The sequence below is a fragment of the Copidosoma floridanum genome, unplaced genomic scaffold, assembly GCF_036245765.1.
Source record: "Copidosoma floridanum isolate Cflo_tuat_1 unplaced genomic scaffold, Cflo_Japanese_pri ptg000011l, whole genome shotgun sequence".
Taxonomy (NCBI): Eukaryota; Metazoa; Arthropoda; class Insecta; order Hymenoptera; family Encyrtidae; genus Copidosoma; species Copidosoma floridanum.
Window position 1 is genome coordinate 9,441,013 of NW_028321888.1, and position 8,136 is coordinate 9,449,148.

Below are 8,136 nucleotides of genomic sequence, written 5' to 3' on the forward strand. Positions count from 1 at the left end.
GTTTACGTATCTTTAAAACGATACTTATTTTGTGAATATTAACTTGGTATTGTTACTTACCTCAATAAGTTTGACTTATGTTAAAAGTGAATTAGTAATTTGAAATTCCTTTTATACTTATTACCGCTTATAAATAAAAATGTAATACAATCATTCAAGTATTATTAAATAAAAATGTTAGTTTAAAATTAAAACTACATACTTACTATCAATAAGAGGATTCCAAGAACAGTGAAAATAATATGAAGAATTAATAAACTCCAAGGGCTTACTGTTCAGTCTTTTATTCAGTTGACAACGTTTCGACTGCATTTAAGGCAGTCCTTTTCAAGTCTCTGAGTTAAAATAATTATAATGAAAATAAATATTACAACAGCTACCATAAACTACAAGTGTAAACAATTAAATAGAATAAATGAACTTACAAATTATGCAGAGCAGCGTCCACTTAATATTAAATAATATCTATATCTGCTCTAATATAACCGACTGGCTATTAAGCTGTCTGAATATAATCTAAAGTAAGTACTACGTACATGTGAGTAACAACACACATGAATATCGAAAGATTTTATACATGTATAAAACGGCGCGAATTCAAACACACGATAAAACTCTATTTGTATTTTTAATTATTTTAAACAATGTTTGATATAATATTTAAGTACTGTACTTAAATTATTTGTGTCAGTAATCTTATTTACAGTATTCAACTTAGTGATATATACCATTTCTGATATTAAACGTCTGTAATAACAAATTTCTTGGTCGAGTACTTGTACTGAATCGAAGTCGAAAGTGTGGCCATAATCTCTCATATGTGTATATACTACAGACGAATCTTTCTCGTTTATAAAATCGCGTTCATGTTCTTTCGTTCAAGTATCAACAGTTCTACTAGTTTATCCATCATAATGTTTATCACAATTTTTACACTTGAAACCATAATCGGAACACACTTTGTCGGTGGTGTCAACGCTATCTTTTCCTAAATTATTTAAAAAATTAAATTTACAAACAGATCTGAAAATTACTTTTATATTAAACTTATTAAAACCTTTTCTAAAAATTTTATCACAGTCTTTTATGTATGGTAACACTACAAAATCTTTAGGTAAGAAATTCACATTGTCACATATGGTCTCGCCCGTAGATTGGAATTTAATTTTTTTCAAACGAACTTCTGTTTATTTAGTAATAAATTCTATCGGATAGTTGTTAGCCTGTAAAATAATAGAAACATTTTTTAAATTTTGTTTGTGAAAAGATTCATCAGATAATTTAATGGCACGGTCAACCAAGGAAAAGACGACACCTATTTTTTGAGATACAGGTGAATGTGAAAAATAATTCAAATATGAGTTTGTGTGTGTATCTTTTGGAAACCAATTCGTTTTAATGTTATCTGAGTTATCCCAATGTAAAGTTGTATCTAGAAAGTTAATAGAATTATTCTTGGGTTGGATAATTTACATAATAGATTAAATTCATGTGATTTGCTTGGGAATGCAAAAAAGGTTTTTCCTACTACTAAGGATAAGTGCAATCTAGCCAGATGTTATGGATTAGTTAAAATACATAAAGAAAATAAGCCGATTAGACTAATTGTATCTGTGATTTATTCAACAACTTATTTTATTTCAAAATGGGTATCAAATTTACCACAATCAAAATTTAATATAAAAAATAGTTTTGAATTCACAAAAGAAATTTCTCAGTTTCAAGTTCCAAACGATTTTTGCCTAGTTAGCTTTGATGTAGTAGCCTTTTTTAACAATATACATTTTGAATCAGTTAAACAAGCAATAGAAAGACGTTGGCATATTTTAACTCTTAAAACTAATTTATTATTGACTGTATTCTTGGAGATCATTGAATTTATACTAAATAATAATTTTTTTGTCTTTAACAATAAATATTACAGACAGATTTATGGTTCTGCCATGGGATCGCCTTGCAGTCTTATATTGACAGAACTAGTCATGCACGATTTAATTAATGATTTACTTTTTATAAGCCCCATTCCAATTGCATATTTTAAAATTTACGTCGATGATATTATAGCTTGTGTTCCAAAAAACAATACCAAGGATATTTTAAAACTTCTAAACTCATTTGATGATCACATTAATTTTACAATAGAAGAACCCAAGAATAATTCTATTAACTTTCTAGATACAACTTTACATTGGGATAACTCAGATAACATTAAAACGAATTGGTTTTAAAAAGGTACACACGCAAACTCATATTTAAATTATTTTTCACATTCACCTGTATCTCAAAAAATAGGTGTCGTCTTTTCCTTGGTTGACCGTACCATTAAATTATCTGATGAATCTTTTCACAAACAAAATTTTAAAAAAGTTTCTATTATTTTACAGGCTAAGAACTATCTGATAGAATTTATTACTAAATACACATAAGTTCGTTTGAAAAAAATTGAATTCCAATCTACGAGCGAGACCATATGTGACAATGTGAATTTCTTACCTAAAGATTTTGTAGTGTTACCATACGTAAAAGACTGTGATAAAATTTTTAGAAAAGGTTTTAATAAGTTCAATATAAAAGTAATTTTCAGATCTGTTTGTAAATTTAATTTTTTAAATAATTTAGGAAAAGATAGCGTTGACACCACCAACAAAGTGTTTTCCGATTATGGTTTCAAGTGTGAAAATTGTGATAAACATTATGGGGGACAAACTAGTAGAACTGTTGATACTTGAACGAAAGAACATGAACGCGATTTTATAAACGAGAAAGATTCGTCTGATAGTATATACACATATGAGAGATTATGGCCACACTTTCGACTTCGATTCAGTATAAGTACTCGACCAAGAAATTTGTTATTACAGACGTTAAATATCAGAAATGGTATATATCACTAAGTTAAATACTGTAAATAAGATTACTGATACAAATAATTTAAGCACAGTACTTAAATATTATATCAAACATTGTTTAAACTAATTAAAAATACAAATAGAGTTTTATCGTGTGTTTGAATTCGCGCCGTTTTATACATGTATACAATCTTTCGATATTCATGTGTGTCGTTACTCACATGTACGTAGTCCTACTTTGGATTATATTCAGACAGCTCAATAGCCAGTCGGTTATATTAGAGCAGATATAGAAATTATTTAATATTAAGTGGACGCTGCTCTGCATAATTTGTAAGTTCATTTATTCTATTTAATTGTTTACACTTGTAGTTTATGGTAGCTGTTGTAATATTTATTTTCATTATAATTATTTTAACTCAGAGACTTGAAAAGGACTGCCTTAAGTGCAGTCAAAACGTTGTCAACTGAATAAAAGACTGAACAGTAAGCCCTTGGAGTTTATTAATTCTTCATATCATTTTCACTGTTCTTGGAATCCTCTTATTGATAGTAAGTATGTAGTTTTAATTCTAAACGAACATTTTTATTTAATAATACTTGAATGATTGTATTACATTTTTATTTATAAGCGGTAATAAGTATAAAAGGAATTTCAAATTACTAATTCACTTTTAACATAAGTCAAACTTATTAAGGTAAGTAACAATACCAAGGTAATATTCACAAAATGAGTATCTTTTTATATAAGTATAATATCTGAAGAGGTGTGCAAACTATTAATAAAGTCCAAAGTTATCCGAAAAATAAATTTAATTTTTACCTTGAACACTGGACTACACCTCCAACTGTAAAAACGAACTCAACTAATTTCAAATCCGCTTTACGCAATATAATGATTTCTTTTGTTGTTTTACTTGCACACAACCAAAGCAATACAAATTTTACTGACAGTTTTTTGCTCTATCAATCTTTATAAACGAAGTTTATAAAGTCATGCTCTATATCACAAGTATATTACGTGTAATTTATTTTAATTTACTTCATAAACGAACTTAATATTTTTTAACTTTAAATTTAAACACTACAATAAATTAACTTACTAAAAACTCATGTTGAATAAATAAAGAAATAGTAATCTTCGTAACGTATGTAACTTAGGGTATTCTAAAATTTTTTATGCTAAACAATGCGTTATACGTAATTTTATTTTATATTAACTTTAGCCTCGAATAGCTTTTTACTTCTCGTTCTATGAATAAGGCAAACAACACTAATAGAAGCTTTCTAGCTCATTTTTATCTTGTAAATTAATTTCATTTTAATTATTTCTACGATTTACTGCAATTTGTTGCTATAGGACTTTTCAAATGTATTACGTAAGCTTTATCCATTACAAAATGAAATACAATGTTTCAGCCACGTGAGAGTAAATCTTTTAAAATAGGATTGGACATCTAGGAATATGTGTTTGAAGTTTTAACAGTGTCGTAAAAAAAAATTTGTCTAAAACGCATTAAAAAAAATTCATGAGGTGAAGAACGCCTTAAAAATAATATAAATATAAATTTTACCTATAAATGGAGAAATAAAACGCAGTTATTGCAAGTAACAAGGTAATAGGGTAGCATCATTATGACTCATGGTCAACCGGTTTTTAAATATTCTTAGGTTATTATGTAACTTACAAAGTTGCTTCAATATATTTTAAGACGCATCAATAGAACGAGCCAATAAACGACGTTTTTAAATTTAGCAGGCATGCAGTACTTTACAAAACTTTTTTGAGGGTCAAAAAGTCGAACAGCTGATTATTTTCTCTCCATAGATATTTAATTTATCAATACGAGAAATGTATCTTTTTGGATTGTTTTGTTCATATTAGACTTTATCACTAATTCCAAACTACGGGATTTTCCGACAAAGCTAAATTAAAGTTATCTAAAATCTATTATCAATAAACATTTCAGTAGATTCTTTGAAGGCCAAACATTTTCGTATCACTGCTCCACTTACATTATTTTTATCAATACGACAAACGTATTTTCTCGAGATGACTTATATGTATTGAACAATATCACTAGTTTGAAATCAACTGATCTTGTACGGAGCAGTATTAAACTTATCAAAAGTCGATCAACAACAGATATAGTGAAGAGCACGAAAACATTTGCAGTTTGATAATTATAAGCTGCAAACTTAAGGTCTTACAACTGCACAGAAAAATTATTTTGAATGATTGTGTTTCGTATATCATAGATAGTCTCTTTTTTTCTCTAAGTATTTACTGGATCAAAAATTTGTTCAATAACCATATGTACTTTCAAATAATCCAGTTCTTTTTCTCAATACTTGTGCTATTAATGCTATGCATGTTGGATAATAAGTTCAAATTATATTTCCTTATTTTAAAGCATAGGTTTAATCCAGGTCAGAAAAAAGATTTAATGTAACGTGTTGAACTTGGCGATTAAAAAGAAAAATATTTCACTGGAAGACTGCAAAGAACTTTGTAATAATTTCATTCTTAATAGAAAAATTATAGATGATTAAAGAAGAGGCCATTGGGATTTGAGATTGGTACATTGCATTAAATGATAAAATATTACAGAAATTAAAGATTAGCGACTTATTTTGGAGGGATGAAAGACATAAATTTTAGTTGTCTTAGGCTACTCGCCTTACTTTTGGTCGCCATGTTATTATAGTATGATAAATTTAGCTTTCTGGAATTGACGGTTCTGAGTTTGGATTAAAAAATTCCTTTAAATAGATAATTACAATACCAATTAAAAAAATTAAAATCAAACACCTACCGATACCCAGTAATAGTCCAAAAAAATGGTAAAAATATTAAACATAAGGCTTTTGCGTTAGACATTGTCAAATTCAGTTAGAAAAAAAACTTTTAAGAAGCTTATGTGCCGTAAAAAAATGAAAAAATAAGATGCGGATGAACCTGTTTATTCTAGCGGTAACCTCACAAGTTGCAAAAAACCATCATTTATGCTCAAAATTTTGAATATTCGTAACTCTCGTTTTCTTTTAAAGATTAAAAGCTTTTATTCAATTATGTTGTATCTTTTGGAACAACCAACTACCACACAAAATTTTAGCAAGAAAAAGTGTACACTTTTTGAAAAATCTCTTTTTAATACATAAAAAAGCACTTTCGTAAAATGGGCTACAATAGTTGTGGTGCAGTAACGCACTATTTTTTTGACGGAATCATCACTTTTAATAGTTAATTAACAACTAACTAAAGTTTTGTCCTCATTCCGCGAGCACGAAACAGGGGTAGGGGAGTCCGAAGTATTGACAATTCACTTTCACTTTGAACTTTTCAGGAAAATAACATTTATAAATGTTTATTTTAAAAAACTTAATAACGTTAGATATCGGTTACATTAGAAAGTACTGGATAGAAACGAAGTCTGTACAACGTAGCTACGGTGATATACAACGGTCTCAATAAATTTCTACTAAAAGTTGCTTATTTAAAGATGTTTTGAATATATTAATGTGTGCAGAGATTAATTTGTACAAATAATTTATAAATTTTTCAAACGATATAAACTGTCCTAAAAAAAATACAGTTTACGATTTGTATCTCAGATGCTTTTTTCTTTTTCTTTCTTTTATTAAACTACTTTACCATATAATTCTCATAAATTTCTTTTAAGCTAACTACATAAATCCAGTTACTCCTTCCATTAAAATTTTTAGATAACATACTTAGTAATTATACACATTAAAAATCCTGAACGTGCTATTTATTCAACTAGCTTTTATCATTATGTCTTTTCTATATAATGATAAAATTCAAACATTCCAAATTACAGTTATTTAATACCTAAGGAATTCTCACAATAAAAAAATTATTTATTGTGAAAATATATATGAGAACTGTAAAAGCGATTAATAAGTTACTAAAACAATTGTCTTTATTCAATGATATCTTATTTTATTACTACTTAAAAAATTGATTAGTAACGTATAATTTATTAACTACCAAAATATTGCGGTATTGTTGCTTATCCCTCTAACCGTGGGAGATTTCGAGATATTTGCTCTCAAAGTTTATACATTATATTCACAAACCCTTATGGAGCAACACAAATATATCTTAATTTCATAACCATAATGTAGGAGTTACATATCAGGATAGTAACTGTTTTATAAAAAAAAAATCTAAGCTTTCAGATGGTACCTTGAAAAATATAGGTAACTTAAAAAAATTCGAGATATTCCGTAAAGTATTCATCAAGTCGTTGTATTCTGCTTGTATTAGCATACGGTTTTTACAGTTACACACATACATACATACATTCACGATGGTGCTAGGTGCTCGCACATATATTTGCAGCAGTGATACCAACTGACACAATTATTTTTGGGTCGGTACAAGTGTCTGCTGGAGCCCCCTTAACTGCAAATCTGTATGCCACGGCAATATGCTACGTACCAGTAGTTATATGACACGCTAGGGATTAGGTCGTATTAAAAACACCACATAGTTACCTGGGAGGAAGTGACGGAGAGGAGTCTCGAACCCGAGCCCTCCAGGCAGGAAGCAAGTGCTCTACCATCTTAGTTACTGAAAACTCCCAAAGCTGTACGCTATCTACTGTAAAATTAGGAAGTACCAGTAGCCGATAGCATACTGTAGGTAGCACTGCTTAATTTAAAGAATACGCCCATCCCAATTATACACAGGAAAAATTTGGCTTGTAGCTAACTTAGCGATAAACCATTTCTCGGAGACTGAGCCTGAAAAAATCTTGTTTTGAGCATTTTGAGATACACATGTCTAACGATTTTTTGACCTATGATTTTCGGTAAAGCTGTGGAATATGATTAAAGAGACTGATTTAGACCAAAATACATCAGACATACCGGCAAAGGTAGTTATTTTTCGGTACGTGAAAATTTGAGTATGCTAATCTGAAGTAAATAGTAGCGCAGTCACCGAGGCTTCGTCAGCTTTCTCAAAGTTACCTCGTCGCGCTCCTGCGCGACTTGATATACAGCCGTTGCCCAGAACTGATGATGTCATTAAAGTAAACGTTGCTGGAATAGAAATTTATAGTTTTTCCTTTAAGTTGAAGCGGATTGTCGATATATTTCTGACCCCACCCCTTCTAAGCGCGTTGCACAGCCAAGCGCACAAAATACCGTTGTTTAATGCTATGGTTTCGGCAACATTTATATAAGAGAAGAGATCAGAACTTTTATACGTTGTTAATTAACTATTAAATTGTTTAGTCCTTTTTACCGAAGTGATTTT